The sequence below is a fragment of the Alexandromys fortis genome, unplaced genomic scaffold, assembly GCF_014885135.2.
Source record: "Alexandromys fortis isolate MF-2015 unplaced genomic scaffold, M_Fortis_MF-2015_v1.1 scaffold_44, whole genome shotgun sequence".
Taxonomy (NCBI): domain Eukaryota; kingdom Metazoa; phylum Chordata; class Mammalia; order Rodentia; family Cricetidae; genus Alexandromys; species Alexandromys fortis.
The window spans coordinates 11,070,272-11,090,464 of NW_026067921.1; the positions used below are offsets into that span (position 1 = coordinate 11,070,272).

General features: G+C 41.0%; 1 protein-coding gene across 7 annotated transcripts in view; it reads left to right on the plus strand.

The window, feature by feature from the left end:
* Znf800 (zinc finger protein 800) overlaps positions 1-20,193 on the plus strand; it is a 216,269-nt gene that overhangs the window by 192,292 nt on the left and 3,784 nt on the right. The gene's annotated exons all lie outside the window — the stretch shown is intronic.

The window sequence follows — 20,193 nt, forward strand, 5'->3', positions numbered from 1 at the left end:
AGGAAAGAAAAATAGCTTGATGTTGGAGGAGGGAAGACACATTAGAAGTACTTTACTTATGACCCCCTGTTCAAAGTATGTTTCCCCCTTAATAGTTCTTGTGCCACAGAAGAAGACCTTAGAAAAGGAAAACACATGTGCCTTCCACAGAATTCCTCAGGCCATTATGGAAAAACCTTGCCTAAAGTGGGAGGACCTTGGTGGGGGCGTTTTGTAATAGTAGACAACAGGCTGAACTGGGGCCAGTTTAGATCAAATAAGGTATTTGGAAGTATTTGTTTTTCCTGTTCCTTTTTGACCTGTGTATCTACCTTTTAGATTTATTGTGTCCAAAGCTTTTCTGCATAGTCTGGACAAACAAATGTTGATGACTTTGTTAGTGCACTTCGAAGTGAGTTAGTAACTGGTCATTTATATTTAGACCTGTCTCTGGTTATAAAATTATATCCACTTTAGCTGCTGTTTGATCAAGAGTTTTTTCTAAACCAGATGGCGCATGTCTATAACAACCCAGCAGTTAGGAAACAGAGGCAGGGAAAATTTAAATGACCGCTTTAGATAACATTTGATTCTTATTGTAAAGTTGAAAGTGATGAATTCTTGTCCATCTTTTGTGATCAAGATTTTAGGAAAAAGCCAGATCTCTTTTTATGATAATTGAAAGGAATTTTTCTCAAGAGTTTATCTTCCTTCCTAAAGACACCTTCTCTCCTTGAGGGTGGGCAAGAACAGAAACTGTCACACAGTTATACTTCACCTTGTTTGGATTGGACAGTGCAGTGAGAACTGGATGAGGTCTGGCTGACAATAGGCAGGCATTCATCGGTATGGACAGACTGACAGGTGGATTTGTTGTTCTTCAAGAAGAACCCCCTGGAAAACATAAATTATTAATTTTTAATATAGTTTTGTTTGTATGAACCGAGCTTTTGGTTTGCACAGGCTGCTTTTTACTGCTGAAAGTACTTTCACATATTTTACAGAAAGGCAGGAGCAGCCGTGGAGGGCTGTGCAGTTTGCTGTGACTATGTTGTGAGAACACGGAGCTATCCGCTAGGTCTATGGCAGATCTGTATGGAAACGGACAGTATCATTCCCTGTTGTGACACTGCAAATGATCTTCAGACAGCAGCACTACTGACAGTGACATCGAAATGTCCCTGAGTTAGAAATTAGGTTCCTAGGTTTCTCACTGTGGCCCGCAGGAGTACTTCAGATCCTTTTCTTTTGGAGTTGTGGAAGTTATTTCTCTAATGGAATCCATAGTCTATCAGCCTTGGTTCTGAGAGTTGATCCTAAGCTAAACTGTAGGATACATAGTATAATCTTGGCTCTGCTCTCAGACAAAAGCCCTCTTGTGCTCTGTGCTTTTTTTGTACTCTGGTTTTGTGCGCTAAATATGTAGGATAGGCAATCTTAGAAGCAGTCAGTTGATTGGTTTCTGAAGCACATGCTAAAATGCACAATGAAAACATGTCTTCTTAAACTTACTAATCAATATTTTCCCATTCTAATTCATTTTTCCTCTCTAATTTGCGTCTTTATCTCTTTCTTCTGAGCTTCTAGCTCTTACCTTGCTTTTCCCTTTCGGTTTGATTAAAGGAGATCATTAGTCCCTGATAGCTAAACCATTCTGGGGGAGGTAAGGATAAGAACATGCAGTTCATTTTCTTCTGAAGCGTCAGTGTTTCACACTGAATTTGGGAGGAGGCGTGTCTTCAGCCTTCTCTACCTGTTTTTGATACCATACCTTCAGAAGCAAAGGAGAACTTCAAACCATAGGTGCATCTGGTTAAGAAAAATACCCAGAGAGAGTATTTGGTATTTGTGTCTGTTCTGCAAATAGTTGGTTTGACTGTATATTTTTGATGTCACAGGCCTGATTTGGGCAAGTTCCTGCATTACCTAACACATTTTTGGTTTTTACCTTGTGACTGGTGCTGGCCTCACATTCACAACTCTCTACCTTAGCCTCCTAGTGCTGGGAGTTGAGGTGTGTGTTACCATGTCTGCATCCAGCTCTCTTCATTATCTCAATATTGGTGAGTTTTGCTTTAGAAGAATACTACCTCTACGAAGAGTTTCTGAGAATGAAGATAATCTTACTGATAACTAATATTTATGGCATACTTGTGTACCACACACTTGGCGAACACGTTACATGTGTAATGTCTCTAAACTACTAATAGACCTATGACATAAGACCTGTTTCTTCATTATTCCCATTATACAGAAAGAAAACTGAAGCTTGGAGAAGTTCAGTAACATATTTACGCCCCATAGCCACTAGGAAACAGTGTACACCATTAGTCAACACAACATCTGTACATCTTACCAAATATAGAGCGATTCAATACATGGTTATCTTCCGGTAGCTTATGGCAATAAGCCGGAGCTAGACTAGTTGGTAACATTTTGGATCCACAAATTCTTTCCCTTGTGGCCTTTTCAGATCTACTCTGATGTTCTCTGCCTTTGTCATTTCACCTATAAAACAGTACTGTTGTGCTTTATTGGATGGGTTTTTCAGAGGAGATGGAAACTACATGCAAAATTCTGAGAACAGTGCCTGGCATGTTACTATAAGTGTTAGATGTTATTTCTAGGAAAGGCTTGAATGGCAGAGTCAGCTGGGAACTTTATCATTACTACTAAGTTAAGTTTAGATGGGAACTTATGCATTGGAAGAGAACTTTTATACACACCACATCTGTTGCGTTTGTACTGAATAATCAGATATTAGGAGCTTATCTTTCTTACACTTTTTTTTCATGTCTCCTGAAAAGATATTAGGGAGTATTAAAAACGCATGTTCATTATAAACTAAGCTTTGTGTTTATGGCCCTACCCTGTAAACCATCCATCTGTTTCAAACATCTCATTGCCGTCTGGTCTGTCACACGTATGGCATGTGCAAAATACTGACTGGGAACAAATATTAGCTAAATTGTTGGAGTTTTAAAAATAAAGCCTTATAGATATTTTGTACTGTTTGAAAGAAGTCATTCGCTTACTGAAGGAAGAGTTTTCAGGGCACGCTGTCTGAGCCAGCAATGTCTGGTTACGGCTCTGAGGAGATAAGGAACAAGCCCACCCCGTGGCAGTCATTGATGCAGCACTGCAAACTTCAGTTAAGGCTCTGCCGTTAAAGGGACCTGCTCAAAGAACCTACTCACAACCCTGACCAGCTTGATCTTGTTTCTGACACTGGAGCTTTCCTTGTTACAATTTGCACCTCTGTGGACCTGGGTGATCTTTGATCTTAAACTTAAGAAATATGGCTGTTTTTGTTATTTTTGTAGTGGTGCTGGGAATTGAGCCCAGAGCCTTATTAATGTGATATAGGTGTTCTTTTTAGCCCTTTCTGTGTTGAGATAGGGTCTCACTGTGTATCTTAGGCTGGCCTGAATCTTATCCCCCTCAGCCTCCCGAGGGCTGAGATTATAGCCCTTCATGGTGATTCTGGTACTCAAATGCTGGTATCAAAACTTGTGTCTAGTATGTGAGGAATATTTATGGCAAATGAATAATGCTTAAGTACAGAATGATATGGTTAAATTAGCCACCTCTCAAAATACAAAAGCCCTGTTTTGGATGCTTAGCATTAATAACCAGCCTTCTACCTTGAGTGTTCATATAATCTGTCAACGCTTTCAGAGTATCTAATAATGTTATGTTCAGATGAGATATTGTGTAAGAATGAACTTTAAGTGCATGTAGTTTTCATTATAATTGGGGTTTTGAATACGGAACTTTGTTACCTTCTATCTGGAAATATACTGAAAATAAATTAGCTCTGAGAAATAGAACTGTATCGTTTAGTCAGACATTCTCAGCTCTGCAAACGTCTTTTAGAAATAATTGAGATTCTTGTTCAGTATTAAGGTGCCTTAGTCTTGAACTCAAAGTGTGTGCTAGTTGTGACTGGTAACTTCGGTTATGAATGGGAATAAGAAAGGAAGGAGTATCTCTAAGGGAAAAAGAACTGAAGCAGTAGGCACCATGTGCACAGGTAACTGGATTGCAGGGTGAGGTGGGGATGGTTAGGGAAAAGAGCGTCCTAATTTTTTACATAGAGGTAGTTAGGGAAATAGGAGTTTCTGTAGGAGAGTTATTTTCATAATTTTTGTTTATTAAATATATTGAGTTCCATGGTATGCTGCTTACTGGGTATCTGTGGACATCATGTTGAGAATACCTGAGCATGATCCGTTGTGTGACAGCGTTCAGGGTATGAGGTAGGCCAGTAGGTCTCACTTTCCACAGGATATCTTCATATCTTCCAGTTATCATTTCTGTGCTTGACTACCTTGACTAACCTATGCTTATTCAGTGTGATTCTAAGAAAACCAGTTCACTTAGCACACAGTCTTCACACATGCACTGTGCACACAGCAGGGAGCTTTTAAAGGAGATGGTTTCTTTCTTGTTAATATTGAAGTTTAGAATTTATAACGAAGAGGTTTTATCATTTCTGTGTGTGCACGTGTGCGTGCTGGTGTGTCTGTTTGTGCATGTACATATGCAGGCCTAAGGTTGGTAGCAGGTGTCTTCCATGACTGTTTTTAGACAGGGCTTCTCACTGAATCACTGAATCTGGCAGGCTGTTTCCCCACATTCCTGCCCTGTTGCAAACATGGGCTGTCATGCCTGACTTTATGGAGGTGTGTGCTGGGATCTGAAGTCAGGTCTTCATGCTTGCACAGCAGACACTTTACCTTTTCCTTTTCCTCAGCTCTATGTTGTTAATTTTTAAGGTTTAGCATTCCTTTTGAGATCTGAGACTAGTAATAGGGGTCCGTAACAGTATCTCAACCACAGATGCTGCAAATAGGTGTGGGAATCAGAAGGCGTGGATGGGCAGCTACCGTCCAGCTTGTCAGTGTCTAAGGGCTGGTGTGCGAGTGCGTGTGCACTCATTAGAGTCGGGCTCTTTCATTCCTTTTTAGTTGCAAGCACATAATTCTGTTTGACTTGCATCTAGGAAGGAGAATAGGTTCTTCTGAAAGTTTTATGTGGGGAGTATAAGGGAGAAGGAAGTGACCGGGCCTTGTGGAAATGCAGTCAAATTGGCTTCATTAGATTTCCATTAGGTAGATGAGACAAAAATGGGGAAATCAGTGCAATAGGGACTGGGTGTTGCTTCTCTCCTTGTAGCCCTTCTAAGACTCACGTAAAACACACATCTCACTCTCTGTCTTCTCAATATACTTGTAGCTGCCTATTATGTCTGCTTCCTGCCCTTTCTGCACCTTTTAGCTTGTAGCTTGTCAGGCTTTTAAGGGACAGTGTGATTAGTTAAATTGGGTATAGTTAGCAAATTTTTATGTAATGTTAGGGTTCTACATAGGCTTCTAGCTAGTCCATAGTGTAGTAGTCTTTGGACAGATTTTTCTCTGCTGGTCTTGCCATGTGATCATTTTGGACAAGTCAGTAGCATAAAACATGGTCCTGAGCCCAACAGAAGGAAGCTTTTGCTGAGGGTATTCTATAAAGGATAGCGCTAGACTATAAGAAGAATTCTAATGTTTATGAAGACTAATTAGTTTAAGGGCAGCCCATGTCCTTGACTGTTACATTAATAGTCCTAGCCATACTAAGAAAATGTAGAAGACGGTCCTTTGATCAACACTGGCAGTTCCTTCTAAAGTGTTTGATGCATTTCCATCTTTGACTTTGTAGTGTCATGGAAATCCTGGCATTTTAATGGAAAAAGAGCCCTTGTGTTTCCTATAGCAGCATTTGTGTTATTTATAAAACAAAACTATTAGAAACTATCTTCTACATAGGTCTGATGTAGGAATTTTATAAATTAATGATACAGTATATCTAAAGACTTGACATTATATTGCATTTAGTATACTTGGTTTTCTTTGCCTCATTTAATCGTCAGAAACAGTTGTGACTCTTGTCGTGCCCCCTGAAGTTGCTATCTGCTGAAGTGCTCTCTAGCACCAGTTTCTGTGTTATCTTCCCTGGCCGTTTGTTGTTCGTTGCCTTTTGAGGGGGCATTACTCGTAACTGTTTGTGAAAAGTCAGAGGTAATATCTGTGGTAAAGCCAAGATACAGAGCAGTTTGTTAGGTTAGAGCAAACCATTATTTTATGGGGTGGAGTGGAGTGCTGGAATTTGATGACATATTTGGCAGAACCACTTGTTAGTTTGGTTCTTTTTTTTAAATTGATTTTTATTGAGCTCTACATTTCTCTCTGCTTCCCTCCCTGCGCCTCCCCTCCCCCCTCAACCCTCCCCTAAGGTCCCCATGCTCCCATTTTACTCAGGAGTTAGTTTGGTTCTTGACTGTTACCTTATTCAACAGTATATCTTTCTAAGTTATGATCTCACTTCATCCCTTGGTCCCGCCTTTCCTTTCTTTGTCCCTCCCTTTCTCCACTCAACATTCCCACTCCTTTTTCTTGGTAAACATCAGGCTGTGGGTGTATGAATATATTTACAGACAAGTGTTGCCTTGTCTTTGTGTGACCAGTGTTTTGTGCTATACCTGGCACATAACAGGTGTTGAGATGGTTGAAGGAAGAAAAGAACAGGACATCATTAATTTCTGGTTTACCAGTAGTCCCCAGTCTATCTTGGCTTTCACGCCACCATCTAATTCACAATCTTCTAACCATGAGTTGCTATCAGGCCTGCTACTGGACTTGCACCTACATTCTTTGTGTGCATCTCCCAGTTTATGCCATTGCTATTAAGTAATGGTCACAAGTACAGACATAGAGAAGGGCCACATTGACTGCTGATCTTGTAATTAATTGCAAACTGTGAGGATGCTTTTAATAATTTTTTGATAATTTATACCTATTGAGTTTTATAAAATACAGCCCACTTTTGCAATAAATGAAACTTATCGTCTCTGTTGAATAGTTTTCATATCTGCTCTTCCTGTTACCTGGCTAATCAGAATCCTGGAAAGTATTTTGACTTCCTTACACTCTTGATGCCATCACTGATCAGTGTCTCTCTCTCCTGCTCCCGAAAGCTTCACATTTGACTCCTGCTAGCTCTCCCATTGGTAGCGTAGTGTAGACCTTGTCTCTTACATTTCTTTAGTAATAGTCTTTTAGCCAACCTCTTTTCTTACTCCCTCTGTGCTGTTGCCAGAGCTGATTTGCTAAAGCAAAGGTTCCTCTGTGCTGTATGTCCGTCCGTCCACTGCTTGACTAACTTACTCACCCTTTAAGTATCAGCTTCAATGTCGCTTCTCAATAAAATGTCTCTCCCTGAAGTTCAGTATCCTCTTCTTTTCCTAGTGTCCTCTAATATAGAGTATGTAATCAGCTTATATTATGGATTGATTTGTTAATTGTATATCTTTCCACTGAAAAGACTGATGTAGAGTTAGATGTCCACTTCCATGTTAGCACAGCAGTTGGGACATGGCAGTGCTTAAAAAAGTGGGTGGATGAGAACTTATCCTAAACTCTTTACAATCTCATAGACCTTGGTTTAATGCTGCCCTTTCTGATATAATATGGACCCTTTCCTAACCATAGGTCATGACCCAGCTAAGGTAGCTCTAGAGTCACCTTTGTTTCATTCAGGTAATTCTCATTTCTGAGGAAACTCAGGCACGTAGCAGGTCATTAGATACTCTTCCTGTGCATTTTCTCCAGAAATCTTTCTGGGCCGGGCGGTGGTGGCGCACGCCTTTAATCCCAGCACTAGGGAGGCAGAGGCAGGCAGATCTCTGTGAGTTCGAGGCCAGCCTGGTCTACAAAGGGAGTTCCAGGACAGGCTCCAAAGCTACAGAGAAACCCTGTCTCGAAAAACCAAACCAAACCAAAACAAAACAAAAAAAACCCAAACTATAAAACAGAAATCTTTCTGGGATAGGCAGTTTTGAAGATGGGGCTTGGAATACTCGTGTCTGTATAGGAATTCTGTACTCCCTAAGGTCAAAGAACTCACACAGGGCACACAGTGTGTACCTTCAGTTTATTTAGCATCTTAGGAGATAATCCATTTAGTTAGTTATTTCTGATGACAGCAGCTCTCCCTCAGGTTCTAGGGCTAACGGTGAAAAGGCCTGAATGGTGACCTTTTCAGAAGGTGCACTTCTTTATAAGCTGTGTTCCTCCAGGATCATTGCGAGTAGGCGAAGCTTAGAACATACAGAGTAAATCAGTGTCAGTGAATGCATGCGTGGACTTTTATTAAAAATTCGTTTCCTAGATTTATTTATTTTTATAAAATGTATATGGGTGTTTTTTTCTGTAAGTATGTTTGTGTACCATGTACATGCCTGGTATCTGCAGAGGTCAGAAGAGGGTCTTGGATCCCTTGAAACTGAAGCTAACAGTTGTTAGCTGGGAATCAGACCTGGGCGTTCTGGAAGAGCAATCAATGCTCTTAACCACAGAGCCATCTCTCCAGCTCCTCCTCTATTCTTCTCAGTACACTTGAGTGGCACTTTGTGCCAAGAGGACTGTGCCAAGCATTTTAGGGGCTAAAAAAAATGACACCATCTTGTTATTCACAACAAGTTTAAATGTAGACTTTTTCATGGCTTTCATTTGGGCTGTGCATTCTAAAGGATATTTTCATATTATATTTTTTAATCATATAAATTTTGAATTACCTTCCCTTTAAAACTTTATTACTTTTATATCCTTTGTTACAAAGATATCCTTCCTGATTATTCACCTTAGAAATGAGTTGCCTGACCTCTTCCTACCTGCAGACCAACATTTCAATTTTCCACCTGCTCTACCCCCTTACCATCCCGGTTCTGCCCTTCCTTTCCTGACCTCTGTCCTTTGCTGATTTGGGTCACCTTTGTGCACTAGCATAATGACTAAGGTGACAGAACTGCTCTAACGGACTGTTTGTGCTCACATGGTGGCCACCTCAGACTGGAGCCAGAGGTTTTCTAAAGTAGGAAGCTCTGAGCCATACACTTTCTACAAGACACTGCGGCCTCTTGTGTGGAGTTTCCCTTGTATTACCCCCCCCCCCATCTCCTCCCTGAGGACTTGCCTTCCCTGTCGTAGTAGATGTCCTTTCAGTTTATCAATCCCATTTTCTAATTTTTCCTTTATAGCAGTTACTGTAGTGCTTTATACTTAGGTGTGTGGTGAGGTCTCCCTAACTACTGCAAAGGCCATTTAAGGGGGCCACATCCATCTGTCCCGTGTCTTAGGTGCCCAGTATAGCATCTGCTACACAATATGTGACCAACAGGTAGTATTTGTGCAGGAAGTGAGTTTTGGATGGAGACAATTTAGTGATTTCTGCTCCAGAAATATCCCATGACCATTTATTATTGAGAGAGGCATTGCTAAGTTGTATCTTTATGACTTAATTTAGATTCTACATACATTTTCATACTCAGATTGCATGACACCATTGACAGTCTGTGAAACTGTTTTCTTATATTTTGGTTAAGTAGTATGAATAATATTTCACTATTGGATGATTCTTACCATGTTGTTAAAAAAAATCTCACAAATTTGTGCTAGTGGGACCTTGTGATTTAGAATGTATTTTTTTCCAACAAAGAGTCAGTGTGGATGGAACTCTTTAGACCAGTGGTTTTCAACCTTCCTAATACTGCAACCCTTTAATACAGTTCCTCATGTTATGGTGACCCCAATCATAAAATTGTTTCATAACTTCTTAATTTGGTACTCTTATGAGTTGTTATGTAATATTTGCGTTTTCCAATGGTCTTAGGTGATCGCTCTGAAAGGGTCGTGAGAACTGCTGCTTTAGAGACTGGCATCCTTCTTGGTTGACCTCAACCTCTGTAGAGGGAGGTTATTCATCTTGTGTAAAGGAGTTTATATAAAAATACAAATCACCATTTGCCCTATCTTACACTATAGAATGCTTATAATACTGTGAATACATATCTTATTTTCAAAGTACAAGAGGAGTTTGGTATTTCAAGGAATTCTGTAAAGCCAGTTTCTTGGGTTATGTTAGTGGGTGGTTGTTTCACCAGGATATGAAAAACTGAAACTGAAAACAACATATACCCTGGCCTTTCTCCTTGTTTATATACCGTAGTTTCTGATGGTGACAGCTGATGGTATGCACAAGTCTTGTCTCAAATGCATGGGACCAGAAGTATCCCAGATTTGGGATGCGTCTGGATTTTGGATGTTTGCATATTAAACAATAGGATGCCTTAACAATGGGGTCTAGCATCAAAAATGAGGTTTATTTGGGTTTTTATAGACACTGTACATATAACCTGAAGTTATTTGCTTAGTATTTTTAATGTAGTTACATTTTGATTGTGATCCATCATAGGAGGCCAGGTTTGAAATTTTCTATTTGTGTTGTCATTGGCACTCCGACTTTAATTTTTGGACTAATATGCCTGTTGTGTTTTTAAAAATGTTGAAGCTGGGTGGTGGTGGCGCACACCTTTAATCCCAGCAGAGATTTAATCTCAGGAGGCAGAGGCAGGTGGATCTCTGTGAGTTAAGAGGCCAGCCTGGTCTATAGAGCAAGTTCCAGCACAGCCAGAGCTACACAGAGAAACCCTGTCGAAAAACAAAAAACAAACAAAACCAAAAGAAAAGAAAAAAAGATGTTGTTTGTAAACCTCCTGTCATTAATCATCGGCCCAGACCCTTTTAGCTTCCCAACATCAACTCCTATGAAATTGGGGTCTTTTAAATTCCTCTCTTTTGTTTTTAGTTTTGAGACAGGGTTTCTCTGTGTAGTCCTGGCTGTCCTGGAACTCATTCTGTAACCCAGGTTAGCCTTGAACTCACAAAAGTTTGCGAGCCTCCACCTGAGTGCTGGGGAACTGGGGAGTGCTAAGATTCCAGGTGTACACCACTACAAGGCCTGGCTGGGATCTTTTAAATTCCCATCAGCAAAGATAATTTAGTTATTTACCTCTATAGAACACACCAGAAGAACTTGGAGGCACAAAAAGAAAATTAGTTTCGTTTGGGGGCTATGATGAAGGACAAGAAGGTCACCACTGTGACTGCGTGTAGTGGGTGGGGGGCAGGAAGCAGTTTCCCTGCTACTGATGCGATGTCCGAGGCACGCAGTGGAGCAGTTGTTTGCTAGGCCCAGGTAACCCAGATTCCTAACTGATGAGCACGCTGGCTTCACGGCAATGGAAGGGCTGATTACTTGTCAGACAAGTTGTGTCTGGAGTTTGGTATTTATTTCCCCTTTAGAGATTAAAAATTTGTTTAAACCTTAATGAGTAAAAGATGAAAGAAACTTTAAAATATCAAGTGAAGTTAGTATTACAGTAATAAGTGAATTACATTTTTTTGTTTTGATTTTTAGAGAGGATCTTGTTATAGCTCAGACTGGTGTGGACCATACTATGTAGCCTAGGCAGGACTTGAACTCAGATCCTCCTGCCTGAGTCTTTCACATGCTGGTATAGGTATGTGCCTTGCATAATATGGCCTCTCCTCAGCAGTTGTTATCAAAGCCAAAGACTTTCATGGACTGTATTTTATAACTTTCGCTGTTCTGTATCATCCATTCTGAAGACATCACAAGCTCAGCTTTCTGTGCTTGGGACACAGAGCTTTGCTAGGGCTCCTTCCAGGTGCTGTGAGAGAGGAGTGAACTGTGAGGACACAGAAGTGTAATCTCAAGGCACACTGGGGTTGGCAAAGTCACTTCTAATTCCTGAATTCAGCCAGATTTAGATGAAGAGACTAGAAGCTACATTTAGATTACGTGGAGGAATGTGAGACTAGACAGTGGCCAAATGTTATAGACCCAGTAAGTACTTGGAATTATGTTTTCAAGATTAGGAGTAGCCATTGAAAGATTTTAAATGGGGTCTTCTCACAGCACTCAGGAGAGATGTGGAGTGGAGTGAGAAGATGTGGGTGGTGAGAAAATCAATTATGAACCAGCTTCAGCCCCGTAAACGTGATGGAATTTAAATTCATGTAAATGGCAGAATTTAGAGAGACGGCGGCCAGCACAGTTTCAGGGGTGGAATTCGCTAGACAATGGAGATAAGAAATGAACCCTGATGGTTGCCAGTTTCAGGCATTCTGGTTGGGCAGAATTCTCTAAAGAAGGGAATTCAGGAGGTGGAGAGAGAATGGGTTAACTTTTTGATGTGCTGAGTTTGAGGTTCTTCTCCAGAACATCTGGGTTAGTGGTCAGGAGAGACTGTCCAAGGTAGACATTTAGGGTCTGTTAACGTTTATGAAGATGTGGAAGCCATAGGCTTTGAAGAAATTACCAGATAGAATAATAGAGTCAGTGTATCTGCTACCTCACATTCTTTTGGTTTATTTGGTAATTAGACGACACCTAGCTTCTATGTTTCTATTTTAGTGGTTCATTTGAGAAACGGTGTCTGATGAGAACCAGGTATCTCTATGTCTGCTTTATATAACAGTGCATTTGATATTACCTCAGAAACTGGTACATAAGTTGTAGTAGTGTGAGAAAATGTGGGTTAATTGATGTGTTTTATTCAGAGGGCTTTTGAGGTAAATCTCTGATACTTACTTTAAAAGACCACCCCTTTAAAGAGAAAATCTTATTTTTAAAATTTAAAGAGAAATATTTTTAAAATAAAACAGTATGTTAAAGTTCTTGGAATGAATAAATTTTTGTTACTGTTGTTGAGTCCCCTAATTTTGCACTGTAGGTGTTTTCCATGAGCAGTCTGTATGTCTCTGACCAGACAGAAATGGCCTGCGATTCAGCTTAGGAACATTAAAAGTAGGGGCATGGCACAGGGACCTAAATCTGGATCCTACATACCCATGCTGAACAAGCCAGAAGTAGCTGGATGTACCTGTAGCCCCAGTATTGTGAGGTGGAGATGGCTAGATTGGTTCTAGTAGCTGCTAGCCAGCCTCGCTGAAATTGCAGGCTTCTGGACAGAAGCAGAGGAAGAGACCTGGGCACATGCTCCTACACACTCATGTTCATGTACAACACGCACCATATGTACATACTTTAAAGTAGGGTAAAATCCATATGATTAACTAACTAGTATCCAGAGCCAGAGTATAAGCGAAAAGAGATGCTCTATATTTAAAGACTGAACATTGAAATATGCAAGTTTTATTTCCAGATCTGCACCTTTTGGGCTAATGAGTTCTCAGATGTTAGAACACAGGGCATGCATTGCCATATCCATTCCTTTGGATGTCACTATGCTTTCCTTGCTTCACCTTTTTCAAGGGAGGACCTAGCAATAAAACTTGCCTTGGTCTTGGATCTGAACAGTACAACAGTTCAGATGGGTAGTTTTGTCCTAAGACGTGAAGGAGCTTGTTTACCCTCGGCTCAGGTCCTCAGGAAGGGACAGTGGATGGCTTTTCAGAAGTCACAACCCCTGTCCCGAACTCCACTCATCTAACACAGGACACCTGCTGGGCTGTCTGCTTTTGGGGACTGACTTTAAACATCCGATTTTAAAGGGAAGGATTCCCAGGAGACTGTGTGTATGAAGTTTCAGTAGAGTAAGTTTTATGGGTGAGTTGTGACCCTAAAACTTAGGCTTAACAATAGAATTCTAACAGATATGAATTTTAAAAAGACAGAGTAAAAGCTATAAGATCTACAAAAAAAATGCGGGTAGGGGCTTATAATTTTCTGTTCTAATGCCTTGAAAATGGTTTCTTTTATGTTTTAACTTTGAATTAATCACTGTATATTAGCATAAAGGCCTGGTACCCCATCAACAGCACAAAGCAGACTGCTGTAGCACTGATCTGTATTATAGCTATAACCTTTTACTAGAGTTTTACACATTTAATTTTAATTTTGTGAACACTGACCCTGTCCCTCAAAGCAGGCTTCCCTATACCAACCCCTGCTCCAGCAAAGCACTGGAGTATGATTATGAGACGATTATAAATGTAATAGTACACTCAGGTGTTCAAAGAGTAACGAAAACCATAGAGTGGAAGTTCAGAGCACATTTCCTGACCTCGCTTGTTTCATGGCATTTTTATATGTGTTGTTTGTTTCTTGCCTATATGCCAATTTTCTAGAGAGAAATTTTGTTTGGAAATTTTTTGCAAGGTTTATCAGTGTGTAATCACTAACAGCACACTTCAGTGTGTAATCGGTAACAGCACACTTCAGTGTGTAATTGGTAACAACACACCCTCTCTTGGTCCCTCCAACAGTGAGCACCATCCATGTGTACTGTGTATTTTGTCTGTACTTGGTTTCTTTCTTTCCTTCTTAAGATTAGTAGGTTACAAAAACAGAAGGTTTATTTGTTGTAGTTGTTGTTTTAATTTAGATGACTTTCTTTTCTCACGTAGTAAAAACCCAGAGTTATTTCATTCAGCAGGTCCAGGGCATAATTTTAATGGAAAACTGGCACCTCTCGGTTTCCTGGTTTTGTGCTGTTTGGGTGGAGCTGATTTCTGAGTATGAAGGTTATGACAGGAAATAGTATGAGGTACCTACAAGAAAACACTGGGAAGGGCTGCCAGGCATCTGCGTAAGTCCAGTTTCCTCATGCCTCGGTTCTGCCCTACTAAAGAGTTGGATCTAGGTGCGTGCTGACTTAGAGTTGAGCCTACTCAGTCAGTTTCTTTAAAAAGATGATCTTATTTGTATTTATGTGTATATGTTTATATGTAAACAGACATGTATATACCTGCAGAGGGTGCGTTGGGTGTTGAATCGCCTCAAGCCAGGGATACAGGTGGCTGTGAGCTGCTTAGTGCGTGCAGCACTGGGGCCTGAACTCATCCTCGGGAAGAGCAGCAAGTGCTCTTACTCACCGAGCCGTTTCTTCAGCCCCTAGTTGGGGCTATACATTCTCTAAAGAAAATTTGAAGAAATAATTTTGGACATTTTTAATGAACTTACTTCTTAGAAGCAGGCCATGAGAAGCTGAATCGTCACCTTCCTACTGCTTCAGTCACCAGCCTCACATTAGAAGAGCTTCCTGCTGGTGACTGCCTCCCACTGTCTGTGGGGCCACCAGCCCTGTGCTGGGCACACACACTCCCCACATCTGCCTTCCTAGCTTCACTTCTCCTCTTTGTGCTATTGCATTCATATTAATGCAGCCCTTGGAGGCCAAGACTATCCATCAGTTAAGGCCATGGTGTACATGGTTATAAATGAACAACCTTGCCTTGCAAGGAAGCATCTGCATGTTGGTCTCTTCATAGTGCCGTACTATGCACTGCTCTTCCTGCTTCTGTCTACACCCGTCTGCGCTTGCTATCTCTTCTGTCATATCTCGGTTTAAGAAGACTATAAATGGTTTTGGGAGATTCTCGGGGTATGAAAATAAAAGGGTGAGCTTCAGCATCTTCTTATTTTAGGGTTTACTTTTAAAGTATCATCAAGTCTGCCAAGTATGTGCATCTATTATTTCTTCATTTATTGGGATGTGTATATTGGAGGCTATAGTTTAGATGTGCACTTAGTAGAGAAGAAAGAAGGGAAACACTGTCAAGTTTGCAAATCCGAATTTTCTTCCAGACTCTTGAGTACTCTGCTGTTTGTACAGCCTTCATGGAGACTGCAGGCAGAGTGTAAATAATTACATGATGTAAGCTGCCACAAAGTAAGGCTACGGTTTGCTTTTGCCAGCTGGCATTTTATGTGCACTTGTTTAGCCATAATTCTGTTCAGTGTAGATGGAGATGTAAAGACTTAGTGTAACTTCACTTTAAAATGGAGAAAATTGGTTGCCCATGCCGCGTGTAGTTACTGAAGAACAGAAAGGAGCCGTCTTGTAAGGCTTGGTTTGTTAGGTCCTGTGTATATCTGAAAGAGCACACCGAGAAGATAAGTTTTCTCTCTGCCACATCCATTCTCTTATTTTTCCTTCCCCAGAGGCAGGCAGTTACCAGGGTCCTGGGCTTTTACGAGCTGTCTCATGCATGTGCTACCATTCACATGTATATATCATCCTAATGCAAATGGTACACATCATTCACAGTTGTGGTATCTTTTTAAAGGCGTGTTCAAAAGTATATCTGGAAATTGTAGAATCCAGGTATTTTTATTTTTTGGTCCATGAACTTTTCACTTATGTATCACTTAGGCAACTGGTGTTTGCTAACCCAAGTGAATAGACTTTAATGAGTTATTTCTATTCTATTTTGAATCATCTTTGTTTTAATATAATGCACTGTCCACATTTCTTTTAGAGAGAAAGAAATCATGGTTGTTGACTTATTTTATAATGAATCATGCTGATGTTAAAATATTTAGAGAAATTTATACAGCAGTTATTACTGCTAGTTACCGAAAATAGAAATTTGAATATTTACTTTTCTGTTTAAAAAAGGGAAAAAAATGGCAGAGGGCTGGGGATGTAGCTTAGTGATAGAGCACTTGCTTAACGTAAGTGAAGCTCTTGGTTCAGTCCCCAGTATTAAACAAAGTAACAACAAAGCCAAAATCTAAGAAGGAAATGGTGGGAAGTTTTCAGAAAATTAACTTGTTTTTAGATTTATATAAAAATATATATGGTAATGTGCAAATAGTTAATCTTAGGGCCAGTGAGAAGCAACACTCACCAAGCAACACTCGCCAAGCAACAGCTTGGTAACCAAGCTGTTGTGTGTGGATGGCACATGTATGTACTTGTGTGGACATGTTCATGTGGGTGCATATGTGCAGGCTGCAGGTTGGCACTGCCTGTTTTTCCATTGCTTCCTCCGTGAATGAACGCCCTGAGTTCATCATTGCCTGGGCTGGCTGGCTTGTGAGCTCCCGGGACCGTCCTCTTTCCAACCACCCATGGCTGGCATTCAAATGCCCTGACTTTGCATGGGTTCTGGGCATCCATACTCAGTCTCCACGAGCCACTGTTTTCTGGCTCATCTACAGAATGACTGATGCTAGAGGACTTAGTACCAGATCACTGCACCCGGCCTCACAGGTCCTGGTGTGCGGATGCCACCGCGCCAGTTCTTCAGTTTACACTAGGAAGTATTGGGAAAGCAAATTATAATCAGATTTTTTTCTTTTTATATTTTTATTTTACTGGAAACAGATTTTTCATATAATATATTGTGATTATGGTTTCTCTATTCCTCCCAGTCCTCCCCGCCCCTGCCACCCAACTCCTCCCCCATCCAGATCCACCCCCTCTCTGTTTCTTACTGGAAAACAAACAGGCTTATAAGGGATAATAACAAAACAAGATATAATAAAATAAGATAAAACAAACACGAGCCAGGCAGTGGTGGTGCACGCCTTTAATTCTAGCACTCAGGAGACAGAGGCAGGTGGATCTCTGAGTTTGAGGCCAGCCTGGTCTCCAAGAGCTAGTTCCAGGACAGGCTCCAAAGCTACAGAGAAATCGTCTTGAAAAACCAAAATAAATGAATAAATAAAAAATGAAAACACAGTGGGATAGGTCAGAAGAAAGAGATAGAAGGAAAAGAGCTCAAGAAAAGGCATGAGAAGCAGACTCAGACACAGAGACCCTCTTATTTTATGTACTCAATCCCGAGAAAACACAAATCTGGAGCATATATATATATATATATATATGTATGTATATATATGACCTATTGATCAAAAAAGAAAAACAAAACAAAAAGATAAAACTGAAAAGAGAAAGCTCTGCCATGACATTGAGGGAACCTCCAAAGATACTGAATTTGTTGGCCATCTACTGCTGGGCATGCAGCCTACCCTTGTGATTTGTTTCCCCAGTGAGACTTCTTGAGAAAACTAATTTTTTTTTTTTTTGGTTTTTCGAGACAGGGTTTCTCTGTGGCTTTGGAGCCTGTCCTGGCACTAGCTCTGTAGACCAGGCTAGTCTCGAACTCACAGAGATCCGCCTGCCTCTGCCTCCCGAGTGCTGGGATTAAAGGCGTGCCACCATCACCCGGCATGAGAAAACTAAATTTTCATATGCAACTGGTTATCAGTTGAAGATTGCTTCTGGGTTATGGATGGTGTATGTGCCCACTTCTTTCAGTTCTAGGACCCCATCTGGTGTAGACCCCTACCGGCCCTGTGCACACTGCCTCTGTCTCTGTGAACTCACATGTGCGTCCATCCTGACCCATGCAGGCCCTGTGCACGCTGCCTCTGTCTCTGTGAACTCACATGTGCATCCATCCTGACCCATGCAGGCCCTGTGCACGCTGCCTCTGTCTCTGTGAACTCACATGTTCATCGATCCTGTTGATTAGAGGACCTGATTCCTTGGTGTCCTCCATCTCCTCTGGCTCTTAAACTCTTTCCAGCTCTCCTTGCACAGGGTTCCCTGAGACCCGAGGGGAAGGATATGAAGGGGACATGTCAGTTAGGGCTGAGTGCTGCAGAGTTTTATTCTCTGCATACTGTCTGGCTGTGGATCTCTGTATTTGCTCCTGTGTGCTTCAGGAGGAAGCTTCTCTGATGACGGATGAACAAGACACTGATCTATGAGTACAGCAGAACGTCATTAGGAGTCATTTTAGTACTACACATTTTTGTTGTGTTTGCTTTAGTACAGAAGTATTTTCTTTTACCCTAGGTCCCTCGGCTATCTAGTCTCAGGTTCTTCATCACAGAAGCAGTGTGGGGTATGGGTTCCATCTCATGGAGTGGGCTTTATGTCAAATCAGGTATTGGTTAGTTAACTCCTTCCCATAACCTTTGTGCCACCATTGCACTCAGCACATCTTGCAGGCAGGACACTGTTGTAGATCAAAACGTCTGAGGCTGGGTTGTGTTTATGCTTCTCCTTTGCTAGTGTAAGCATCGAGTCAGCTTAGTGTGACATCTTTCTCTTAGGAACACAGTTGCTGCTCAGACCAGACAGTTTAATTTTCTAGTGTCCTCTCATATTAGGCCATGCACACTGACAATTTTTGCTTTCCTGATTTCTTTACTTAAGGAGGTATAGATATCTCCTTGAGCACATTTCACAAACTATAGCTTCATAAAACTGACTTCAATAAAAACAGTTTGAGAAAATGTCTGTTAGCTTAGTTTAGTGTCCGGCAGGCAGCAAGTGAATGGTAACTACCAGTAAGCACAAGTGCTTTGGGCTCTACCTCGCCTTGTTAGATAGCTATTCTATTTTATCTTCTATCTTTGATATGTTTCTGCCAATGCAAAAGGCTAGATCAGACTAGATTAAAAACTGATATATGCAGGTTTATTGGGCGTGGCTCCTGGGCAGGTTCACCAGTCCCAGAGAAGTCGCATGCCCATGCTAAGGCAGGGAGGTTTATAGATCTTAGGGTGGGGTGATGACATGCCAGTTAGGAGCTGGGACGTGTCCAGGTATGGTCAAGAGTCCTGGCACTTGGGCGCCATTCTTTTGGTCAGAGTTTTCTCTGCATGGGCAGGGTTGGGGAAAGTAGGGCAGACAGGGTTTCCTAGTTTGTGCAAGGGGTTTCAACCAAACAATTCTAATTATTTTCATTTTTCCAATTCTTTCTTTTCATTTGCTTCCTTACTGTTGGCTCTCTGAACCAATTAGGGCAATATCATTTCATTCTGCATTTTTTACAACTATTTTGTACTTAAGATGTTTATTTTACTTTAAAGTTTTGGTTTCTTGTACCCAAATACTATATTACCCATGTTTCGTCCATCTACAATATTAATTTGTTGGGACATGTGATCTTAATGTTATTGCTTGGCTTCATAATATATTTGATTTTGTGTTTTATTTGAGTAGATGTTGGTTATGACTTCTTCCATCTAATCACGCTCATTTTCATTTCAAGCTCTGATTTAATTCTCTCTTACATAGTCGAGAATTATTTTTAAGATGGAGGCAGTGTCTTAATGTAGGGCGCTGGCCATAGTGTTGGGAGATAATGATTGACAATCTAAGAGTAGAGACAGAACGTTGGTTAATTCAGCAGACCATGATGACATCGCTGATCTGGCACACACACAGCAGACCAATCAAAACCTTCTGTATGGATGTGGATACAGGAAAGATGGTTCAGAGGAGCCAGCCAGTCACCCTATCAATGTAAATGGTGCTAGTGTCCTGCTCCACCCATCGGGAGGATGGACTTTTTTTTTTTTTTTTTTTTGAGAAGCAAAATAAGAGTGGGAAATGGTGATCATTATAGACTGCCCTAGTGTTGTGAAAATCCAGAGCATTGTGCTAATAATGGTCTCACAGCAAGAATTAGGGAACAGTCAGAGATTGGAAGAGGAACTGATCATTTCAGACTACAGCACTCAGAAAACTTGGTGAGAGAGAGAGAGAGAGAGAGAGAGAGAGAGAGAGAGAGAGGAGAGGCAGAGAGAGAGAGAGAGGAGAGG